Source organism: Ursus americanus, chromosome 1 (assembly GCF_024610735.1).
Source record: "Ursus americanus isolate L20-20 chromosome 1, mUrsAme1.1.p, whole genome shotgun sequence".
NCBI classification, from domain to species: domain Eukaryota; kingdom Metazoa; phylum Chordata; class Mammalia; order Carnivora; family Ursidae; genus Ursus; species Ursus americanus.
This window is the reverse complement of record NC_142127.1, coordinates 3,117,733-3,144,056: the sequence shown is the minus strand read 5'-3', so window position 1 is coordinate 3,144,056 and position 26,324 is coordinate 3,117,733. Positions and strand designations below refer to the sequence as shown.

Below are 26,324 nucleotides of genomic sequence, written 5' to 3'. Positions count from 1 at the left end.
CTTCCTATCTAACCAGGCTGTTTTCACTCCAAGCACTCATACAATTTATTTCCCATACAGCAGTGGATAAAAGCCAGTGGATAATAAATTGTAACATGTTCAATCAAATATTATTCATTGTTAAAAGAAATGAGCTATCAAGCCATGAAAAGACATGAAGAAATCTTAAATTTGTATTACTAAGTGAAAGAAGCCAATCTAAATGGCTACCGTATGAGTCCAACTATATGATATTCTGAAAAATGCAGAACTCTGAAGACAGTAAAAAAATCACTGGCGACCAAAAAAAAAAAAAAAAAAATCAGTGGTTGCCAGAGGTTGGAAGAGGAGGGGCAGGGAGAGAGATGTGTAAGAAGAGGAGCCATCAAAATGGATACAAGTCATTATGTACTTGTCCAACCCCAGAGAATGTATAACACTAGGAGTAACCCCTAATGTACACTATGAACTTGGGTGATTATGAGATATCAATCTAGGTTCATCAATTACAACAAATGAACCACACTGGTGGAAGATGTTGATAAGGGAAGAGACTATGCATAAGAGGGGGAGAGGGAGAGAGTATGTGTGATATCTCTGTACTTTCCCTTTAATTTGGCTGTGAAACTGAAACTGCTTTAAAGAAAAAGTCTTAATTAAAAAACAAGACAGGGGGGCGCCTGGGTGGCACAGCGGTTAAGCATCTGCCTTCGGCTCAGGGCGTGATCCCAGCATTATGGGATCGAGTCCCACATCAGGCTCCTCTGCTATGAGCCTGCTTCTTCCTCTCCCACTCCCCCTGCTTGTGTTCCCTCTCTCGCTGGCTGTCTCTATCTCTGTCAAATAAATAAATAAAAATTTAAAAAAAAAAAAAAAAAGACTTAAAAAAAAAAAAACAAGACAGGAAAAAATAAAGTCGGATCATGTTAATTCTCTGCTCTGAACTTTTCAGGAGTTTCTCATCAAATTTTGAATAAGCTCAACAGTCCTTGCCAAGGGTTACATGCCCATATATAATCTTGTCTTCCCAATCAGCATCTCCCCCACCCTGGTTTTATTGAGATATAACTGACTTCCCTACTTCTTGCTGTTATGTTCTACTACAGTAAAGGTTACATTAAATGACACTGCTGGATGATTCCTCTCAAAAAAGAAGGCTGGGGCACCTCAGTGGCTTGGTGGCTCAGTCGGTTAAACATCTACCTTAGGCTCAGGTCATGATCCCAGAGTCCCGCATCACACTCCCTGCTCAGTGGGGAGTCTGCTACTCCCTCTGCCCCTTCCCTCTGCTCAGCCTTTCTCTCTCTCTCTCTCAAAATAAATAAATAAAAATCTTAAAAAAAAAAAAAAAGCTGTTTAGATGCTGGTAGCTGAGAACATAAATATCCACAGCAATACACTCTCATGACTCTCCCTACTCCACCCCCCCATCTCCCCTGTCTTCTTTAGAATTCCTTCCTCTATTATCTGGATGTTAAATATCAGTGTTATTTGAGGTTCCATTCTCACACTATTGCTCTTTTCATTCTACTGGCTCTCTTGGAGCAACGTCATCTTCTCCTTTGATTACAACCACCACTACCTATAAGCTAATAACCCTCAAATCTTTATTTCCAATCTACGGGTCACCTTCATATTTCAAATTACAGAAAGTAATCTGAAATTTTCATCCAGGGCCATATGCTAAGGATGACAAGCAATAAGCTAAAAAGGGTACTGATTATTTCCCTCAGTCTCCAGACTGATTATATCAAAAAATTAATTTGGTAACCCTCTGTATTTATTACCCACAGCCAAATATATTTCCTGATATAGTGAGATATTGAGAAGATGAGGCTCTGGGCAATCACTCCCTGATTTTACCATTTATATATGGGTTTCCCTCATAAAACTGTCAGACTGTCGGACTGGAAAACTTTGTAATTCACAGGGCAGTGGACAAAGTATTCTAAAGAGTTTGGCCTCAACAATGGAAAAAATTTTATGATGGACTAATTGCTGCTCTGGTTCCACCTAACAAGCTTAAAAGTTAAAAACAAAACACAAAAGGATCCGTTTCTAAGTAACTTACCTAAATCCCAGAACAAAGACTATTTATAAGAATACAAAACTGCAGGCCCAAAAAGGTAAAATTCATAATTTGTATAAAATCGAAAAGTACCAAGTAAGAAAAGAAGGAGAAAAACATTATTCAATCAATCAATACAAACAGACCCAGAAACAACACAGATGATAAAGTCATTAAAACAGTTATCATAGCTACATACCATATGTTCAAGTAGAGAAAAGATGTTAAGTACACACAAGGAAGATATCTACTTATTTATGTATTTAAGATTTATTTTAGAGAGAGCACACATACATAAGCGGAGGGGAGGGGCAACGGGAGAGGGAGAGAACATCAAGCAGACCCCCACTGAGCACAGAGCACACCGTGAGGCTTGATCCCACGACACCAAGATCATGACTAAACCCAAATCAAGAGGTGGACACTTAAGTGAGCACCCCAGGAAGATTATTTTTTTAATGGAATTTTTATAGATGAAAAATATGTTTAAGACCAAAAAATACAGTGAATAGGATCAACAACAGTAAATCAAACACTGGGGAAAAAATTAGTAAAGACATACCAAAAAATGATTTAAAAAATGAAAAAGTAAAAAGAGTGGAGGGAAAAAATGGAGAGGGCATCAATGAATGCTAAAAAAAATTTAAGCAACCTAATAAACATGTAACAAATATCCTCAAATGAGAGCAGGCCAAGATGGAAAGTATATTTGAAGAAATATCAAAACGGTACCAAAACTGATGGAAACTTTAAACCATAGATTCAAAAATCTCAACAAACTCCAAACACAAGAAATACAAAGAATACTATACCAAAGTAACTCAAAGTCAAATTACTTAAAAGGAACATTATATACATGGAAACATCAATAATGACAGCAGACTTCTCATCAAGAACAATATAAGCCAGGGGCGCCTGGGTGGCACAGCGGTTAAGCGTCTGCCTTCGGCTCAGGGCGTGATCCCGGCGTTCCGGGATCAAGCCCCACATCAGGCTCCTCCACTGTGAGCCTGCTTCTTCCTCTCCCACTCCCCTTGCTTGTGTTCCCTTTCTTGCTGGCTGTCTCTATCTCTGTCAAATAAATAAAGAAAATCTTTAAAAAAAAAAAAAAAAGAACACTATAAGCCAGAGGACAGGGAACCAACATCTTTAAAATACAGATCACCTTCATCTTAAAATGGAGTTATGTTCCTATAAATCCATCGTAAGTTGAAACATTCTAAGTCAAAAATGCATTTAATATACCTAACCTACTGAACAACATAGCTTGGTGCGTAGCCTCCCTCACATATGCTCAGAATACTTATTAGCCTACAGTCTGATAAAAGCATCTAACACAAAGCGTATTTTATAAAAAAGTGTTGCATATCTCAGGTAATTTATTAAATAATGTACTGAAAGTGAAAACCAGAACGGCTGTATAAATACACAACAGTTGTTAGGTGTATTGGTTGCTTACTCTCATAGTCGTGTGGCTGACCAGGACTTGTGGCTGGCTGACCAGTATCAACAGAGTATTTATTGTACCACATATCGCTAGCCTGGGAAAATATGAAAATTCAAATATCAAAGGACAGTTTCTACTGAATGTATATCATTTTCAAACTACCCATACAGTCAAAATATCGTAAGTGGAACCATTACAAGTTAGGGATCATCTGTCCTGAAAGAAAAAAACCATCAACCTAGAATTCTAGACCCAAAAACATACCTTTCAAAAACAAAGAAGAAAAAAAGACTTTTGCATATATATATCTATGTATATGTGTATATATATATATATATATGTATATATATGTATGTGTATATGTACATATGTATATATATATATTGTTTTAAAGCTGAAGGAAATCATCACAAGATCTGCTCGAAAAGACAAAAAAAAGTTAAAGGGAGTCATTCAGGGAGAAGGATAATGCCATCAAATAAAAGTCAGGCACAACAGAGAAATGAAGAGCACAGGAAATGGTAAACATGTAGATATACATACAAGAAATATTTTTCCTATCTTAAAAATCTCTTTAAAAAGGTAAATGTGGGGGTGAATGGGTGGCTCAGTCAGTTGAGTGTCCAACTCTTGATTTCGGCTCAGGTCATGGTCTCCAGGTCATGCGATCAAGCCCCACATCGGGCTCTGCGCTCAGCGTGGAGACTGCTTGTCCTCCTCCCTCTGCTCCTCCCCCCACTGGTGTTCCTTCTCTCATTCTCTCTTTCTCTCTAAAATAAATAAAATCTTTAAAAAATAAAAAGACATTAAAAAACTGAGACACCAATATACCTCATTATCATAGATGCAAAAATACATAACTATATTTTAGCAAACTGGACCCAAGAACATTTGAAAAGAATAATCTATCTAGACAGGCAGTATTTATTCCAGGAATGCAGAGCTGGTTTACACTGGAAAATAAATCAATGTAACTTACTATATTAGCAAACTAAGAAAAGAAAAACCATTATCTCAACAGACACAGAAAAATGCATTTGACAAAATCGAACACCCATTCCTGATTTAAAAAAAAAAAAAAAAGATTCCTAGCAAAGAATAAAAGTAACCTTTCTCAACCTGATAAAGGCATCTAGGAAAAACAGCCAATATCTTTTTCACTGATGAAAGACTGAACGCTTTCCTCAAGATCAAAAACAAGGCAAATGACAAAGGGGTCTAAATGACTCAATGAGAAAAGAATAGTCTTTTCAACAAATGGTGCTGGGACAACTAGACAGCCACATTCAGAAGGATGAAGTTAAGTCCTTGCCTTACCATATACAAAAATTAACTCAAAATGGATCAAAGACATAAATGTAAGAACGAAACCTGGAAAATTCTCAGAAAAAAACATAGTGGTAAATCTTTATGACCTTGGTCTAAGTAATGGTTTCTTAGACATGACATCAAAAGTACAAGCAACAAATGAAAAAATAGATAAATAAGATTTCATCAGAAGTAAAGATCTTTGTGTTCCAATGGATACCATCAAGTAAGTGAAAAGATGCACAGCAAAGGAAACCAACAAAATGAAAAGGCAACCTACCAAATGAGAAAAATATTTGCAAATCATATATCTGATAAGGGACTAATGTCCAAAATATGTAAGGAACTCATAAATGTGAGTGAACATTTTTCCAAAGAAGAAATATAGATGGCCAACAGACACATGAAAAGATGCTTAACATTACTAATCAGCAGAAAAATGCAAATCAAAACCACAATGAGATATCAACTCATATGTGTTAGAATGGCTATTATCAAAAAGACAAAAAAGTAACAAGTGTTGGCAAGGATGTGGAGAAAAGGGAATCTTGGTGTACTGTTGGTGAGAATGTAAACATGTAAACTGGTTTCCCACTATTGGAAACAATATGAAGGTTCTTCAAAAAATGTAAAAATAGAAATGCCATATGATCCAGTAATTCTACTTCTGGGGATCTACCTGAAGAAAATAAAAACACTAACTTGAAAAGATATATGCATCCCTATGTCTATTTTAGCATTATTTATTTGTAATAGCCAAGATACAGAAGCAACCTACGTGTCTATAGATAGCTGAATGGATAAAGACGATGTGATACACACACACACACACACACACACACACACACACACAGACACACGGGAATATTACTCATTTAAAAGAATGAAATCTTGCCATTTGCAACAACACAGATGGACCTTGAGGGCATTGTCTTAGATGACACAGGTCAGAGAAAGACAAATACATACAACCTCACCTATATGTGGAATCTACAAAACCCAAAGGAAGAGAAAAAAAAAAAAAAACAAGCTCACAGATACAGAAGACAGACTAGCAGATGTCGGAGGCTGGAAGTTGAAGGGTGAGTGAAATGAGTAAGAGTGGTCAAAAAGTACAAAATAAATAAGTCCTGGGGATGTAACATACAGCATGGTGACCATAGTTAATTCTGCATTGCATATTTGAAAGTTGCTGAGACTAGATCTTAAAAGTGCCCATCACCAGAAAAAAAATTTTAACTGTGTGTTGATGGGTGTTAACTAGATTTATTGTGATCATACACAATATATACAAATATCAAATCATTAAGTTATTTACCTGAAACTAATATAATATGTCCATTATAAAGCAATAAAAAATAAGAAAGAAACAAAGGAAAAGAAAATAGAGATGTTTAATGGTTACAGTGTGTACCCAGGGTCCTGCAGCTATCAGTAAGGAAGTTGAAATCAAAACCCATTTGTTTTGACTCTCCATCCTTATTCTTTATTACATTGCTATACCATCTCCTACAGAGGTATTTTAAAAATGCTTATCTAACCTGATAAAATTTTAACTTTTACAGTAGAGTTAATATATTTGATTAAAACTGGCTTAACATTCTAAATAAACTTCTCTTACTGAAAACATAGATTAGGAAACATAACTCTCTTCCAAAACACCTAAAATAACAGTTTTTTTGAAAGTAAAAAGAAAATCCACAGAAAGGGGGAAAAAATTTGCAAAGCATATACATAATAAAGGACTTTATCTAGAATATATAAAGAACTCTTACAATTCACTAATAAAAAGACAAATAACCCACTTTTTTAATGTGCAAAGGATCTGAACAGGTATTTCTCTGAAGAAGTTACAGATATGGCCAATAAATATATGAAAATATGCTCAACATCACTAGCTATCAGAGAAGAGCAAATCAAAAATGCAATGAGATGCCACTTCACATACCCTAGGATGGTTATAATAAAAAACAGTAACAAGTATTGACAAGGATGTGCAAAAACTGGAACCTTCACACACATCGGGCAGAAATTTAAATTGGCGCACTTTGAAAAATAGTCCAACAGTTCCTCAAAAGGTTAAACATAGGGTCCAGCAACTACTACCCCAGAGAACTGAAAACATGTCCATACAAAAATGTGTAAGTAAATGTTCCAATCCAAATGTCCCTCAACTGATGAATGAATAAACAAATCTGCTATATTCAGCCATAAAAAGAAATGAAGTACTGATACATCAGACAACATGGATGAACCCTGAAAACATTATGCTAAGTGAAAAAAACCAATCACAAAAGACCACAAATTATACAATTTCACTTACAATGAAATGTCCAGAATAGGCAAATCTATAGAGCCAGAAAGTGGTTGCCCAGGACTAGGAAGATGAGAGTATTGGGGATGACGATGAAAGGGTACAAAGTATCTTTTTGTTGTGATGAAAATGTTCTAAAATTGATTGCAATTCTGGTTGCACAGCTCTGTAAATATTACTAAAAACCAATGAATTATACACTTCAAATGGGTGAACTGTATATGTGAATTACAGCTCAATGACAAGGTGCTAGAGAGTTACTCAATGGGGAAAGAAAAATCTTTTCGATTAATGGTGGCAAAACGATTGGATACCTTGGCCCTTACCCCATATACAAAAATTAACTCAGAATGGATCATACATGTGAATATAAAAGCTAAACTACAAAACAACTAGAAAAAAATTTGCGACCTTGAGTTTGGCAAAGATTTCATTTTTTTTTTTTTAAGATTTTTTTATTTATTTGACAGAAAGAGAGAGAGAACAAGCAGGGGGAGCGGCAGGCAGAGGGAGAGGGAGAAGCAGAGTCCCCACTGAGCAAGGATCCCAATGCAGGGCTTGATCCCAGGACCCTGGGATCATGACCCGAGCTAAAAGCAGACACTTAATCAACTAAGCCACCCAGGTGCACCAAAGATCTCATTTTCTTAGTAGTATCTTTTGAAGAGCAACAGTACAAATTTTAAAGGAAAAAATGCACTGAACTTCATCGAAATTAGAAACTTTTGTTCTTCAAGAGACATTATGAAGAAAATGAAAATACAAGCCCCAGACTAAGAGAAAATACATACAAAACTTATATCCAACAAAGGACTTGGAAGTAGAGTATTAAAATACTACTAAAACCCACTAAAGAAATACAAACAACCAAATAAGGAAAAGGGTAGGAAATTCAGACACACATTTCACTAAAAAAGATACAGATGGCAAATAAACACATGAAAGATGCTCAACGTCATTAGTCATTATGGAAATGCAAATCAAAACCCACAATGAGATTCCAAAAAACTGGCTACTAAAATGCTCACAATACTGCTGTTGAGAATGTCAAATGGTAAAGTCACTTCAGAAAACAGTTTAGGTTTTTTTTTTTTAAGATTTTATTTATTTAACTGAGAGAGAGAGCATGCATGCACCCAAGCAGGGTGGGAGGGGCGGAGGGAGAGGGAGAAGCAGGCTCCCTGATAAGGAGGGAGCCCGACTCAGCGCTCCATCCCTGGACCCTGGGATCATGACCTGAGCCAAAGATGCTTACCCAACTGAGCCACTCAGGTGCCCAGTCTGGCAGTTTCTTATGAAAGTAAACATACTCTTACCATACAATCCAGTAGCATGCTTCTTGGTATTTACCCAAAGGAGATGAAAACTATGTTCACACACGGACATTTAGAGCAACTTGATTCTTAACTGCCAAAACTTAGAAGCAACCAAGATGTCCCTCAATAGGTGACTAGAGAAACAAACCACGGGATGTCCAAAAGATGGAATATTTAGTGATTAAAAAAAAAAAAAGAGCTATCAAGCCACAAAAAGACATGGAGGAACCTCAAAGGCATACTGCTAAGAGAAAGAAGCCAATGTAAAAAGGCTACTGTATGACTGATTCCAAGAATATTACGTTCTGGAAAAGGCAAAACTACAGAGACAATAAAAGGGTCAGTGGGTATCAGAGTTCAGGAGGCAGGAGAAAGGGATGAATAGGTCAACCACAGATTTACAGGGCAGTGAAACTGTTCACATTACAGCATGATATTGAAATAACAGTAAGTAAGTGTCATGATACACTTGCGAAGACCCACACAATATTCAAAAGAGAGTGAACCCTAATGTAAACCGTGGACTTTAGTTAATAATAATGTTATCAATATAGGTTCACCGATTATAACAAATGTGTCACACTAATGCAAGATGGTAATAAATAGGAAAACTAGGAGGGAGTGAGAGAGTATATGGGAACTCTGTACTTTACCCTCAATTTTTCTGTAAACCTAAAACCACTGCTCTTAAAAAAAAAAAAAAAAGTAAAATTCCCTCTTTTTCATCTTTGGAAAGAAGGTGGGGGAGAAAGAGTCAAAGGAATGGACAATCTAAAGTGCTGACAAGGATGCTGAGCAACTAAAACGTTCATATTGCTGGTAAGAATGTCAAATGGTACAACCACTTTAGAAATGAGTTTGGCAATTTGCTACGACCCACCCATTCCATTCAAGAAATGGTATTTACTCAAAAACAAAACAAAAACAAAAACTGAAACTTACATCTACACAAATGCTTGCGGGAGCTTTACGTGTAATAGCCCCAAACTGGAAAATCAAATGTCCATCACCAAATGAATAGGTAACTTATAGTGACAAAAAGCAGCAGATCACTGGTTACCTGAGGATAATGGATGGTAGTAAGACAGTGATGGGATTACAAAAGGTCATAAAGAAACTTTTGGGGGTGGGATGCCTGGCTGGCTCAGTTGGTTAAGTGTCTGCCTTTGGCTTGGGTCATGATCCCAGAGTCCTGGGATTGAGTCCCGCATCAGGCTCCTTGCTCAGCGGGGAGCCTACTTCTCCCTCTGCCTGCTGCTTCCCCTGCTTGTGCTCTCTCTCCCTCTCTCTGACAAATAAATAAAATCTTAAAAAAATATATATTAAAAAAAAAAGAAAAACTTTTGGGGGTGATGGATACATTCACGATCTTAATAAGGGTGACAGTTTCACAGGTATATACATATGTCCAAATTTCCCAAATTACATATTTTAAATGTGCAGTTTATGTCAATATCTCAATCAAGCTACAAAAATTTTATTCTATAACATTACAAGCACTGCAACTCTGGCCATTACTAAGCCAATTTATGTCATACCAGGAATCTCAATACCTTACAGATGCCCCTCCTCTGATTTTTAAAACTATTACTCAGACAAGTAGCCCCTTTATTTGCCTGACTATAAATGAATTCTGACTCTAAAAAATAAAATTTCCATCACTGGACAGATATATCCTAATTGCGAGCATTCAAAAACTCTGAAGACAATTTCTAAGAAGGATTTTCCCTAATAATATTGGTCACCTCTGGTTAAGAAGAACTGGATGGCTGGGGAGGAAGACTTCCACTATGTATCTTTTCAAATTTTTTAAACTTTGTACATATAATCTACTCGAAGCCATATAAAATTCAAATTTAAAGAGAATTTTAAAAGTGTTCCCAAAACATTTAAATAATATAATGACAATAGTCTCCCAGAATGATTAAAGAAAGCAATATTTACCTAGATGCAATGAATGGTTAATTCTTAAAGATAACTTATTAGCCACAACTCATATGTAATTTCAAATTGGTTGATCACACCTCATATACAATGTTAATAATTTGTAAACAAGCCTGCTCATCCTTAAAAGATAAGGAATGTGACTGTGATGACAAGGTAGAATTATAATAGAGAACATCTACAACAAAGGGAGTGATTGAAGTTATTCACCCATCATAGTGGCGTTCTTCTGGAAACTTGTCCCTCTGACCATCTCTACCTCCAAACGCCCACCGAATTACTGAGTGTCACCAAACTAGCACAGTGTGGTCCCACACCCCTCACTAAACTGATGCCCTAGGGGTAGGCAACTGACTCAAACAGGAACCAACTGAGACAATATCTAGAAATTACAAATAGATTACCAAAAACAAACTGTAGGAATCAACAGGTACTGAGCTGTGCTAATGAAGTACTACATGTCTTGTTGATGCCCACCTTTTATTTCTTCTGTCTGAAATGCTTCCTCCTGGGGTGCCTGGGTGGCGCAGCCGTTAAACGTCTGCCTTCGGCTCAGGGCGTGATCCCAGCGTTCTGGGATCGAGCCCCACATCAGGCTCCTCCGCTAGGAGCCTGCTTCTTCCTCTCACACTCCCCCTGCTTGATTTCCCTCTCTCACTGACTGTCTGTCAAATAAATAAAATCTTTAAAAAAAAAAAAAAAAAGGAAATGCTTCCTCCCTTTATTCTACCTGTCCAAACCATCTTTTAGAGACTCAGTTTAAGCCTTCCCTATCGCCCTCACCTGGTCATCTTTCCCTCTATAAATGACGGATGTGGAAAATAATTATCCTCTATACACTGACAGTATGCTAGGCATTATTTTTCTCCTTCTCCTTTCTCCTTTTTTTTCCAGTATGCTAGGCATTTCACATACAATACCACTTAACCTAAACTACATCAGAAATGACAGCACTTGCTGTCTCTCCACTCACCATGACAAAGAACCATCTTTCTTAAAGGATATTACTTCCTATAATAGCTTCCTTACTCGTCTATGTGTCTACATGTGTTCCCTGCATCAAGACTACAACACTCTCAAATATAGGAACCATGTCTTCTACTTCATTCTTCTCAACATCCTTCTCTCTTCCCTGCACTTCTCCCCTCCATTTTCAAAATATACTCTTCCCTTCTCACTACTCATTACTACTCTTAATAAAAGCTCCTATTTATAATAGCTTGCACTATGCTTACACTCTGCTAAGTGCTTTCAAACATTTCACCATCTTCAGAACACTCCCATAAGGTAGATACTATCTCCCGATTTCAGAGATGGAAAAAGGCTTGGAGAATTTAAAGAACTTGCTCTCATAGAATGAACCTAAGATCTATAAAATATCACTGTCACCACAATCACATCCCCCACTGTAGTTCCCCACTCACCCCACACTCATCTGCTACGGCAGTTTGTACTATGCCAACTTGGTTAAGTTTAAACTACATTTCCCAGGATCCTCTTCCCATATGACTCCAGATTAGAGTTGGCCAAAGGAGGAAATTACTCCGAAGATCAGGGTTAGATAAACAGGTACAGAGTTGCCGGCAGATTCCACCATGTTTCTGCTCTCCCCTGCTCTGCATACAGCTCTTCCTGATTGCACCTTGCTGACCAAACAGCACCTGCAGGTCCACCACCAAAACCTTGGCTGAAAACCACAGAAGAGGTAGCTATGCAGAGGCAACAGCTTTCCACAGACTTTCCACCAGCTTTACTGTATGGTTCCACTCCAGCACGTGGCATACTAGACTCCTCAGATTTAACTACACTCTGATTTACCCACTGCACCACTGCTTCAGAAAGGCTGATTACTGACTTTGATCTGCTAATTCCCCCTTACAGAGTCTGATTTCTGAGTTTCTCCCACAAATCCCTTATTCCATAATACAGCACTTCTCCTTCCCTGACTGAACCCTAACTAATGCAACTACTCAAACCTCCTCCCAATCTTTTTTTTTTTTTAAGTAATCTCTACACCGAAGGTGGGGCTCAAACTTACGTGCTTGATGTAATGAGCACTGGGTATTATATAAGATTGATGAATCCTGAACTCTACCTCTGAAACTAGTAATACACTAGGTTAGTTAATTAATTGTATTTAAATTGAAAGAAAAGAGTCACATGCTCTACCAACTGAGCCAGCCAGCTGCCCCAAGCCTCCTCCCAATCCAATTACCAAGAAATCTCTGCAAACTTTCCTTCTGAAATCTTCCTGCATAACCAAATCTAGACCACTTGGTCTTTTCACAGCCTCCAATCAAGCCTTCTTTTATAGTTCTACATTGCCCATCCTTGCTTCCAAACAGGTTGAAGTGTCCCTTATTCTAAAGAAACCATGGGGCACCTGGGTGGCTCAGCTGGTTAAGCGTCTGCCTTAGGTTCAGGTCATGATCCCAGGGTCCGGGGATTGAGCCCTGAGTCAGAACTCTTGCTCATCAGGGAGCCTGCTTCTCCCTCTCCCTCTGCCCCACCCCACCCCCCCAGCTCATGCTCACACGTTCCTTCTTTCTCACTCACTCTCAAAAAAATCCTCAAGAATAAGAAAAAGAAACTGTATCTCCCTACTTGATCCTTCCATTTACAAAAAAAGCAAGATTTAAATGACAGAAAACACCAGAGTGGGTATCAGATTAACATATCAGTATCAATTTATTAGCTAAGAACAATAAGCTAAGAATACTTAAGGTACTTCTATGCTCTGGTTGGAGACATGAAGATGGAGAAACAAAGAACAATGATATGGAAGGATTCTGAGAAGAAAAATATTTGTTGTGTGGTTTGTCCCAAATGTTTTTTCCACTAAGAAGTAGAAAAGCTTCATTTTTTTATGTAATCATTTTGGGCTTATACAAATATATCCCTAAATTATTTAAAAATTTCTAGTGGGCATTAAAGACTGAATGTACAATTTTTCCAATACTTTTTTTGCTCCTTTTCCAAAAAGATCTTCCCTCTCTTTTCAGCTCAAGTATTTCCAAAGTTTTGGTTCCCTGTTCATAACATGAGAATAATTCAGTTGTTATTTTCTAGGGCTCAATGTTTACTATCCTGGATTTTATCACTGAACTGTTCACATATGATTCTGATTTCTATCACATTAGTTCTGAAGTTATTCATTCACTCTTTCAACAAGCATTTTACTGAAAGCCTATTATATGTCAAGCTCAATGCAAGGTATCTGGCTATAAACTAACGTTAAGAGATCTCATTCTGCCAAATTAGTCACACTTAAACAGAGCTATCTATCCTCCAAATGCTGCCCTATAACAAATCTTCCCTGGACTACAGTGATCTTAACAACCCCCCAAGCAGGAGAACTTCAATCTCTTTTTCTATTATGTTGTGGGTCTCACAGGCTAGACAGGTCCTTAAGAAATCACCTAGGGCAACTTTTTCAAATTCAGAAATGTTGAAGCCCTCTGTCACAGTCTATTTCTAATTAATGTCGGATTTAAGACTGAACTCAGGCTTTCCTACCTACCATTAGTGTTCAACAAACAGTATGGAATATAGTTTGTGGTACTCCCTTCAGGAAAACTCTAGGCAAGAATCCCTCTGGCACATCCCTGAGTAAACCTCTTGACAGGCAGTATGCAACAGTCCATGACTACAGGGCAAACTTTGTAGTACTGAGTAATAATATACATTACATGATCTCAGACCACATAACTAATCTACCCTTTCCCAAATCATAAGACAAGATTATATAAGCAGGGATATGGTTCAGGGGTGAAGTTGTTAAAATGAAGCCATGTACTGCTTACAAACTAGATGGTTAACATCATACCATCTCTCAAAGTAGACTTTTATCAATACTAAGGCTGGGCTACCTTCTACTTCTTTGTTTCCTTAGAGTAATCTAAGCAACTCAGATATTTTATATATAGTTTGATGTACTCTTCTCTGACATGTTATACAAAATCCTACTAATTTTAAAAAAGAGTCCAGTGGCTATTTTAAAATGCTTAAACGGATTTAAAAATACACTAAAGCCATCACATAAATCATGAAGTTAATCTCTCCTTAAATTAAATCAGAGGACATTAGTCTCATTTCCTTATTGTATTAAAACAAAAAACTGAAATATTTTGTATTAAAACTCCACAGGGGTGGCTGGGTGGCTCAGTCAGTTAAGCATCTGACTCCTGATCTCAGCTCAGATCTTGATCTTAGGGTCATGAGTTCAAGCCCCACACTAGGCTCCACGCTGGGCATGGGGCCTACTTAAAAAAATGGGAGTGGTGCCTGAGTGGCTCAGTTAAGTGCCCCACTCTTGATTTAGGCTCAGGTGGTGATCTCACAGTCCTGGGATCAAGGCCCACCTCAGGCTCCGTGCTCAGCTGGGAGTTTGCTTGAGATTCTCTCTCTCCCTCTCTGCCCCTCCACATCCCCTCCTACGCGTGCTCTCTCTAAAATAACTAAATCTTAAAAAAAAAAAAAAAAACTCCACAAATACCACTAAAATGCAGTCAAGTAAGTCAAACTTAACTACAGCAATCACAAACTTTTCAAATAATGATAATTAAGCATCTTTAGGTCAAATCTAAAACAGAATATGACTTGAGAACAATTAGCAATTATTAAATAATAGCACAGAAACAATTACAAACTGACTTCATTTTAAGCTGTAGCTCTGTTCCCAAAGATTAAAAAAAAAAAAATCGATTCATATTTTTCCCACTGGCTCCTATTACTAATTTCCAAAAATAATTTTTGAACAGTATTCCACAGCACTGCTTCTGTGGTAGGACTGTTCACAAATACTTGATGTTCTCCTTCTGGGTATTTGGAAATATTGAACTTTCCCACCCTGTTCAACTCAGGTACAGCCATGAGACTTCCTCTGGCCAATATATGTGGTTGGAAGTGGTAAACGTTTCTCCCAGGTAAAAGCTTTAAAAGCCAGAGTGTGCTTTCACACATTGTATTTTCCTTCTGTCCTGGTGTGAGACTGTAATTTATAATAAAAAATATGTATCTGATCTTAGTCCCCATTTCTGGCAAAGAGCTCAGAAAAACCAGGTCTTTTTTTTTTTTAATTGAAGTACAGTTGACATGCAATGTTACCTTAATTTCAGGTGAACAATGTAGTGATTCAACAAGTTTGTACTTTATGATATGCTCATCACAGGTGTAGCCAGAATAATGTAGGTGTCTTTTGTTATTCATAACGAATACCTTTAAGCCACACCTCAGTTTATATTAATGAGATGACTTTTGAAAAGCGCCTAGTGATGGAAGCAGGTTGCCAAGAGAAAACGTTTTATGTGATTAGAGGACTGGAACTTTGAGCCTCTTTCCTTGGCTTTTAGGGAGGGGAAAGGGGCTGGAGATTAAGCTTAACTACCAATGGCCAACTGATTTAATCAATCATGCCTAGGTAAGCCTCCATTAAAAACCAAAGAAGATGGGATTTGGAGAACTTCCTGGCTGGTAGACACCTGGAGGTTTTGGAAGAGTGGCACACCGAAGAAAGGATGGAAGCTTCACAGCCCCCTCCTTTCCCCAAACACTGCCTTATGCATCTCTTCCATCTTCTTGTTTCTGGGTTATATCCTTTTATAATAAACCAGTAATCTAGTATTTTCCAGAATTCTGCTGAGTTGCTCTAGCAAATTAACTGAACCCAGAAATTCCAAAGATGGGAACCTCTGATTTACAGCCCACTGGTCTGAAGCATAGGCAACTACCTAGCCTTGCCACTGGGTCTGAAAGGAGGGCAGTCTTAACCTGTGGGATCGGACAGTACCTTTGGCTGGTATTACAGAATTTCTTAAGGTGTGGAAACCCCTCCCACATACACATTTCTGTTCACAAGAGGTGTCAAAGTACTGAATGTGAAGAGGTTCAGAACAAGCCCCCTTCAAATATGCCACTTTGGCAGGTAGACTAGTTTGAACTCAAGTCCATCAAGGCCCAAAAGATTCAGAAAGAGCTTTTTACCTCCCCTTAACTGCCTAAAAGAATTTAGATAGAGGGTCTGGTCTATCTAAACTATCACCAGAGATAACTACAAAGAATATGGGGAGGCATGGTAATTGCAAGGGAACTAACAGGGCCTGGAGAGCAAATTCCTCTCTGTCCAACTGTCTCCACAAAGCATGGCAAACATGTTTACCAAACATCTGCTCTTCCCATCTTCCCATAAATTGTTTTCCTCCCCCACTTTGAAGTCCCAGACCTCTACCCCTTCTCCTTTGCTCAGGACAGCATATAAGCCTCAACTGCCTACCTGTGGGTCTCATATTCTTATGGGGCTCCCGTACATACATAATTCAATTCAGTTTATCAGTCTTATGACAATTTACCAAAGAACCTAGAAGGATAAAGAAAAATTTTTTTCTTCCCATGAAGCACAATATAAAGGAAAAACACAACTATAGTGTATTTTTCCTTTACCTATGGCAACCAGTTATGTTCCAGATAGTGGCTGCTCCCAAGTGAAGTCCCAAGGTAAGGCTCCAAAGTAGGATTCAAATAAGGATGACAATGTTGAGAAGCAGCAGCCCAACTGACCCTCAATGAACACACACCGTAGCAAAAAATAAATATTTGTTGTTTTAAGCCCCTGACTTTGAGGGTTACTATTCACAGCCTATTAAGAATGATAGTCTAAAACTTAATTTAAAAATTACACTGAAAATTCCTCATGTTCATTCAAGAAATTTTATCAATTCTCTGACCAAGTACATTAAACTCTCTCATATCACTTCTCCTAGATACCAGAAAAATTAACATACTTCCCATACCATTTACTTAAAATGGACCAGTTTATTTTCATTCCACTGAAAACTGTACCTAATACAAACAAAGAAATCATTCAGGTTTACCCCAATATTTATCAGAACTCTCTGATTTAGCAATTATAAAGAATGAGAGGTAAGAATAATATCTGGGGGCGCCTGGGTGGCACAGCGGTTAAGCGTCTGCCTTCGGCTCAGGGCATGATCCCGGCGTTCTGGGATCGAGCCCCACATCAGGCTCCTCCGCTGGGAGCCTGCTTCTTCCTCTCCCACTCCCCCTGCTTGTGTTCCCTCTCTCGCTGGCTGTCTCTATCTCTGTCGAATAAATAAATAAAATCTTTAAAAAAAAAAAAAAGAATAATATCTGTATTTGAGTGTGTTTTCCAAAAATTATGTTGGCCCTACCCCCAGAAGACTCCAATGAAGATATTTCCAAGGAGAATGCTTCATGTAAATAATGTGGAGGCAGAGAGAAGGCTAAGGAACACCTGCTCTAACTAGAAGAGCCATGCAAAATCCCCAACTCTACTATTGTGACTACGAACAAGATTCTTAACACCTGTAAGCCTTAATTTCTTTGCCTGTAAAATCAGGAATAATATGGTCTACCCTGGTTACTGTAAAATTAATGTGTGTAAAGCTTCTGGCATGTAACAGACATTCAAATGTTACTTCTTCCTCCCAAGATACAGTTTGAAATTTGTAGAAAACTGTGTGATTCCCTCAATGCCAGAAGACATGCCTTTATGAAACATAAATGAAAGCTAAAGACCAGGCTGAGATGCAAAACAAGGATGAGAGGGGGAAAAAAATGGGAAAGACCAAGGATTACCAAGATAATAGAAATTTAACTACAGAATTAAAATACCCATGAGATGAAAAATATTTTTTAGTGCACATTGGAGGGCAAAAGAGCAAAACTGTGAATGTGGTTATGCAACCACACTGTGTCAAACACAAGCAGCTCTCCTCGGATGCAAAGTAAAATAACAGAGATGAAAATATTGAGAGATGATGACAAATATGAAGGATGGAGAATGGAAATCTGAAAACTATACACACTGCCAAAGAACCATAATACAAAGAAAAAAACAAAGACACAGATTGGGGGGGGGGGGGGGAAGACCTGAAAGAACTAAGATAAAATTGAGATATTATGACTATTAGCTTTCAATCTACATTCCCTATTCATTTAAATATCTTATAATACATCCATTAACTCAGAAATAGAAGGCAAAGAATCAACATTTTCTCTTACCCAACCTCCTTAACAAACCAACTTGGCAAATTAACCAACACTCTCTAACTTTCTAAAATGTCTTCTGATAAAATGTTGAACATTCAATATTTATTAAGCTTATTTTTTACCAAACCAGTACATTGCCACATTCATCAATTTACCAAGAATCAAATATGTTTATGTACTTGTTATAATTATATAGTTTAAATATTATATAAACCAATGAAATTGTGAATGTGAAGAGTTTTTGTTTCTATGAAAATGAAGTTGAGTGTTTAGAAAGACTCAAAGGCTAAGTTTCAAATAAAAAAAACTATCGTTAAAGTGGGCATAGGTGAATAAATTGTAAAAGACTAAGGGGAATAATCATACAATTCTAGATGGATTATGTAACTCACACTTCTCTACATATCCATTCTTTTTTTAAAATAAAATATTTAGGGGCGCCTGGGTGGCTCAGTCGTTAAGCGTCTGCCTTCGGCTCAGGGCGTGATCCTGGCATTCTGGGATCGAGCCCCATGTCAGGCTCCTCCGCCGGGAGCCTGCTTCTTCCTCTCCCACTCCCCCTGCTTGTGTTCACTCTCTCACCGGCTGTCTCTCTCTCTCTGTCAAATAAATAAATAAAATCTTTTAAAAAATAAAATAAAATAAAAAAATAAAACATTTAAAGTAAAAATGTGTCATTTCTAATTCCCTTATGTTTTTAAAAAATTAAAGTAAACTAATTGCATCAAAAAGAATGATTTCTATATACATCAAAATATACATAATCTAAGTGAACTATGGGAGATTTTTACAATGCTGATAAATGTTTTTTGAACACTTTTTATATGCAAGGCACTATACTAAACATATTATCTCATTTAAACCTCATGACAAACCTATGACTTAGGTACTATTATCTCTATTTTACAGATAAGTGAGGCATACAAAGGATAAACAGCAAAGCTGGGACTCACATTCAAGTCTGACTCCCAAGTACATACTCTTCACTGATTATTAATTTTTTTCTTCTTTACCTTTTCTATATTTAATTTTTTTCAATAAACATTATAATCACAATCAGGTAGTCCGTAGAGTTTACTAATTTTGTTAACTCAGTTCAAGTACCGCCTCCTCTTCAGGGCCTTCTAAAATGCCCTCCCCATCCTGGTACATAGTAGGCACTCCATGGATGGTAAAGACAGTGCTCTGGCAAAGCAAATCTAATTTTCTGGTTGCCCTGATAAGGCAGAGAGGCAACATGTGCGATTGTTAAGAGCACAGATTGTGGAACTAGACTGCCTGCATTCAAGTTCCACCTCCAACATGCGCCAAGAAGTGTGAACATGCGCAAGTTACTTATTGTCTCTGTGCTTCAATTTCCTAATCTGTAATAGGAGTATAATAATAGTCACTAATTCACTGGGTTGTTAACAGGGATTAAATGAGCATATACTTAAATCAGTGCCTAGAATGTAGAAATTGCTTAAATGTGCTAAATAAATAAATAATACCACAAAAGAAAACTCAACCAGCAAAGTAAGAAGAAATGTTTTGTAAATGATCAGTGATTTGGTAGGCACCACTTTTAAGAATCTCAGGACACTATAAAAAGACGTCCCTTCTGTCAATTCTGTTATTTACTCAATAAACATTTGGCTCCCGGCATTGTCCTAGGTGCAACAAAATCAACAAAATACTGCCTTTGTCCTTGAAAGAGCTAACTTCCTAGTGGAGGACACAGAAATAATTATAGCACAATGTGGTGAGTACCGTGGTAGAGGCAGGTGCAGTGTGTTTGAGGAGCATTCTGAGGTAGTGGTGATGAGGGGACCTAATTTGGGAATTACCAAAAAATGCTGATAAAATCATACCTTAAACTATTATTTCAATTTGTCATTATTAAAGTCCACACAAATGACTAACCGCACAAATGGGAAAAATTACCTTTAGAAAAAACTCCCAGGGGGCGCCTGGGTGGCACAGCGGTTAAGCGTCTGCCTTCGGCTCAGGGCGTGATCCCAGCGTTCTGGGATCGAGCCCCACATCAGGCTCCTCCGCTATGAGCCTGCTTCTTCCTCTCCCACTCCCCCTGCTTGTGTTCCCTCTCTCGCTGGCTATCTCTATCTCTGTCGAATAAATAAATAAAATCTTTAAAAAAAAAAAAAAAGAAAAAAAGAAAAAACTCCCAAAGTTTATAAACCACACAGCACTTATAAAATTTATGGTACTACGAATCTCAAACAAAACACTGAGCACTTGTAAGAAAGGCAGTATGCAAGTTAGAGGAAGGAATCCAAAGATTCTACCCTATCCTATCAGTTGGGAAGACAAAGTGTAACAAAAAAATTAAGCAACAATCTCAGAGTTAAATAACAATAAAGACAACAATACAAAATATGTTACAAAGCCAATCCATGATTAACGTCATAAAAAACGCAGTCAACCAATGTTCCCAATAAATCCCAGGGATGTACAAGGCAAAGAACACAAAACTACACAGACACGTTTCTTATAAACCTAAGTGTGTGTACAGATGGAGAGCTATACCTCACACAACACTTGAGAATAAGGGGAAAGATTCTTTATTTCTATGCATACAGTTCATCCTGACTTACAAAAGAGATGTGTGAAAAAATTTCATGTAAACTGTTTAATGAATTAAATCATATTTTTTAAAAACATTATTTTAGAGAGATGAGAGAGCACTCACACGTGCGTGCAAGCACCCACCGATATTGGGGGAGGGAAAAGGGCGGGGGGGGGAGGGGGGAGAGAGAGAGAGAGAGAGAGAGAGAGAGAGAGAGAATCCCAAGCAGACAACCAGAGAGGAAATCCAGAGTTGGACACCTAACCAACTGAGCCACACAGTCGCCCCCAAATCATATTTTTAGTAAGAGAATGTGTTACTTAAGTAAATCCTATTATGAAACCTTCTTTAAAACATTAACCTAAAAAAAATTTTTTTTAAACCAATAACCTATTAAATGTCAGTTAATTAGTTGGGAAATAAATTCAATTTTATATTACATATATTTATTTCTACCTGGCTCAATTAAAATGAGGTTCACCTCTAAATGTAGCCAACATACCTCATTATCACAAATCATAGATTGTATTCATAAAACAAGTCACAGGAAAGTAATATACAGCATAGAGAATATAGCCAATAATATTATAATAACTACATAAGGTGACAGATGGTATCTAGACATACTGTGGGGATCATTCTGTAATGTACAAAAATATGGAATAACTATGATATACACCTAAAACTAACTGGTTACTGTGTGTCAATTATATTTCAATAAAAAGAAATTCATAAATGTTTACGAACTTGATCATTATGGAATGAAAACACTAAGTGAAGTTAAAAAAATTTTTAATTCTTAAACTTCACACAGTGGTAGAATTACAATTAGAATTTAGACCTCTGACCCTCAATCCAGTGCTCCTTGCATTATACCAGAAAATAGACAGTTTCTCAAAATGTTTTTAGTAAATCCATTCTTCCTTTATTATATTTCTAGTTATTTCTGTCAACAAATATTGGCTAAGTAAAACTTAAACGCACTCCTTCAGTCAGAGTCCAGGAAAAGACAGGCATTGAGTTTTTCCCATTTTTCACAAGCGAGGGTTTTTTTTTTTTTAATTCATAACAGGAGATATATTGAATTCATAATTTAAAATTTTTAAAACCCACAGAATCTGATTAATATAGCTGTATAGGATATTTTGTAATTCCTGTGACTTGTTTCTATGTATATACCAAAAAAAGATTGCTAACCCTGAAATTCAAAAGTTAGCCTAACAAGGGTCAGCAATATATGCTACAACTGTTCAGTGACAGATTATTGGAGAACAGCTAGCACTTCAGTGCTAATTTATCATGTGACAGATTACTAACTGCAGTGGGGAAAATATACCTTACCTTAACTCCCATAACCAAGTGATCAAACTCAGCATCACAAATAATGGGACTTGACAGTATATGACCTGATGGGAAGCAATATGAACTATACAGTATCACTTAAGGGTTATTCTCGCCCAAAATATTTAATTTGAAATTAATCAAGCCTTTAAAGCTAGCTTATAGTTAACTAACACAGGGGAACAAAGGAACACACTAAATGACACCATGAGGGGGGAACAAAACAGACGAGTAGAAAATGTGACTCATTTTATAAGACAACTGACTTGATCTCTTTTTTTTTTTTTTTTTTAGAAAAAAAGCAACCTCATTTTAAAAGGGGGAGGTGAAACTTCTAGATTCGAAGAGATCAAAGAGACTTAACCAAACGCAGTGAATAAACCTTGTATCCTGGTTTGGTGTGGGTGGGTGTAAAAAACCATAAAAGACCTAACAGCATAAATAGGAAGATTTAATTATGAATGTTAGATTACATTAAGGAATTATCAATTAAGAAACTATCAACTAGTTATTGATTAGACAATCTGAACTAAAAAAAACTAACGATAATGGTATTTTGGATATGGTAGGAAATGTCCATCTTTGGAAATGTATGCTGACATATTTAGGTGTTAAGTGTCATGTTTACAGCTTAGTTTCAAATGGCTGAGCCAAAAATTATACACATACATTTACAGATAAAGAAAATACAGTAAGATGTCAACAAATACTGAATCTATGGATGTTCACTCTATTAGCACTTTCCTGTACGCCTGAAATTGTTTCATAATAAAAAAAAGTTGGGGGAGGGTGTTGAGCAGCCCAGAGAGCTCCAATTCTACAAGGGAAAAAAAGATCAATCCAAAACCAAAAGGTGTCGGGACCCTAACGTGACTTCATTTTAATATAGCATCTATTACAGTTTACCGGTTTGGTATCAACAAGGTGAACTAAAAATGAAAGACCCATTAATAGACTGAGTCCATAATGTAATCCAATTTTTAAAAATAGCTTTAAATAGCTACTTCTCTCAAAAGAGACACATGGAGATCATGCCAAGATAACCGTTCTATAATGCTATCACACTCAACATTAATCAACAGGACTCAACATAGTTCGCATTTTAACCAAACAGCAAATCAATCTATAGACCAACCACTCATCAACTCTATAATTTGACCTTTTCTCTACAGGAATACAAAAACGTTCAGCTACAAATTTTCTTGAACCCGTTAATATACTGGAGAAAATTACAGAGTACAGGAATTAGGCATCAGTACATTTCTTAAACATTTGCAACTACAAGTGAAGCCTCAACTACTCAAAGGAATCAATATTTTCTTCTATAAAGAGAAGTATTTTATTTTTCACTAACCATAATCAAAGAAATAATACAGGCCAATGCTAAAATGACAAATTTTAAACACTTATCAGTCACCACAAACAGATGAAAGGGAAAAAAATCACACCATTAAAAGATAACTTTCTACGATATTCTACACACTAATTTTGACACTCAACTCAGAAATATTGCATAAGACTGCACCAATTACTAAGTATGTTCAGCCATTGCCACATAATTCAGCAACAAGTTTTGCAATAAGGAAATCTCAAGCTAATAACCCAACTGCGAGTTCCCCGTATGTGTCAAGAAAAAACTGCACAAATAAAATTGTAACTGTTCAGGAAATATGCATTTTAACGATTATATTTCTTCTTTTGTCATCTTTTTTAAATATATATTAGTCTTTATTACATTTCTTCTTTTAATAAAAGCGACATTTTTTCTGTTCAGTCCTACTGCAAAAGGGTAAAGGTGCCCGCTGCCACCTTTTAAGAGTAATTTTTTAAAAGAAGAAAAAAAAGCCAAGAAAATGATTTGACTAGGCTGCAGCAAAACACTTGGAACAGCCCACGTTAGGTATAAGAAAACCACATCTACCTATGACGTTTAGAATTTACTCCCAGGAAGAAACTCTTCAACTATTCTCATTTTCTTCACATATTTATTTTTTCAAGACTCAAAAATACAGTCCTACAGAAAAGACATCATATTTGAATCAAGGCTGCCCGGATTACCAGCTGCATGACCTTGGGCAAATTCCCTAATCTCCCCAAGACTCAATTTTTCATCTGTAAAATGGGGAGACACGTACTGACCTCACTGTGCTGAGAAGATGAAGTCAGACAATGCAAGACAACTGAACGGTAAGTGCTAGCTTAAAGCTTGAAGGAAGAATCAACCCCCATCAATAGATGATCACAATGTGACAGTGCAAAGACAAGTACTTTCTCGCTTACGGCATATAACATTTCTTCTCCCAGGGACCAGCTGCAATCTTCCTTCTAAAATCCCCGCAGAATACATGTCTGACAGATACACAGCCCAGCAGTCTACTTCGCTCAGACCTGGGCTTCAGGACAGGATGCGGAGACCCCCGAGATCTGTCCACCCGGAGCAGGAAAACCACCTTGCGAAATCCCCGCCTGGGTAGCTGCGCAAAGACCCGCCGCGGCCCCCTCCCCGCGGCCCCCGCCCCACACAAACACAGGCACGTACCGGCCGCTCCGCGGGGACGTTGGGAGCCGCAGGCCCGAGGAGGGGCCGCCGCCGCCTCCGAGCCCGCCCCTCCGCCCCCGCGCGGCCTGTCACCGCGCCCCCCGGTCGGGGGAGGCCGCGGGCCCCCGGGGGCCGGAGGGGCGCGCGAGGAGTCTGGCGCGGGCCGGATCCCTCCTTCACATGGAGCCCGCGCCGGGCGGGGTGGCGGGCGCGTGGACCGTAGCGGCCGGCCGGGGCCTCTCGGCGCCCCTGGGTACTTCTCGCCGCCGCGGCCCCGAGGCCCGCGCGAAGCTGAGCAGGAAAGGAGGAAGCCGTGGGCCGGGCGCCGCCAGAGGCCGGAGAAGGGGCGGGAGCGGCGACTCCGCGGCTGGAGGTGCCCGGCCTGCCGGTCGTCGTCCTCGTCCTCGTCCTCGTCGTCGCCGCCCCACGCCGCGCGACCCCTGAACGCCGCACCCAGCGGCCGCACCACCTTCGTCAGGCGCCGCCGCTGAGGGCAGCTGGGCCGCCACTACACACGGACCCGTGACGTCGGGCGTAGCGCTGCGCACGTCACGGCTGGCTCGCCCGTGCGCGCGCAGCCCTCCGCCCGCCGGGAGCGGAACCCGCCGCGGGCGCGCGCGCCCAGCCTGCAACGCCACACGAAGGCCAAGGGGAGCGTTCCCGCGCCTGCGCAATTACCGGCTGCGCCCACGCACGCTCTGTTGCCCCCACCGCTCGGCAGTGCGGGGATTCCCAACTCGGGTCAGCGCCGGCGCCAGCCCCGCCCCCCGCTCCAGGACCCGTGCGTCCCCCACACGCACGCGCGCGGGAGTTCGCCTCTCCGTCCTGCGGGAGTTCTCCGCGCCCGAGACTTCCAAGCAAACTCAGGGGAGCAGCAGAGCAAGGAAAGGCTGCGACCGACTCTGAGTCTTTGGCATGTTGTTTGCAGGCAAAAAGCCATCTGCCTCTTAATTTTCGGACTTCATTGCATAATTTTTTTTCTGAAGGGCTTTAGAAATTATTGTCGGCTTGTCAACTAACAGTAAACCACCACCCGCCCCCCCCCCAACCACACACACCCGGTATCGGCCTTCTAAGTTTTACAGCTGTTCTCTGTTTAGTTCCTATCACCGTTCTAGGTCGGCCGAGCAAGTACTACTTTCCCAGTTTACCAGACCTGGAAACAGCCCGGAGAGATGAGTTGACAGCCCACCCCTAGAGCTAGTGGCAGAATTTGAAACCTGAATCTCTTTCAACTGAATCCTTCCTCCGCTCCCCATCGCCCACAGGATAAAAACACAAATTAATCGCGTTGGCTTTGGAGGCCCTCCGCGAAGTGACTAACCTGTATTCCGACTGTTTTTAGCCCACGGTACTCTGACCCAAAAAGCATCTTTCCCGCCCCATCTCTTCTTTCCTCAAGTACCCCCTGACAACTTCCTGTACCAGTTTTTCCCTCGCTCAGCGTCTACTTGGTTTCTCGGTACATTATGTA

At 38.9% G+C, this 26,324-nt stretch overlaps 1 protein-coding gene across 2 annotated transcripts in view; it reads right to left on the bottom strand.

The window, feature by feature from the left end:
* Nucleotides 1-25,406, bottom strand: part of MAP3K2 (mitogen-activated protein kinase kinase kinase 2) — an 80,647-nt gene extending 55,241 nt beyond the window's left edge. For both annotated transcript variants that reach the window (XM_045777739.2, XM_045777740.2), the window contains exon 1: nucleotides 24,851-25,406. The gene's annotated coding sequence lies outside the window, so the exon portion shown is untranslated. The remainder of the gene's footprint in view (nucleotides 1-24,850) is intronic.
* Nucleotides 25,407-26,324: the final 918 nt, after the last annotated feature.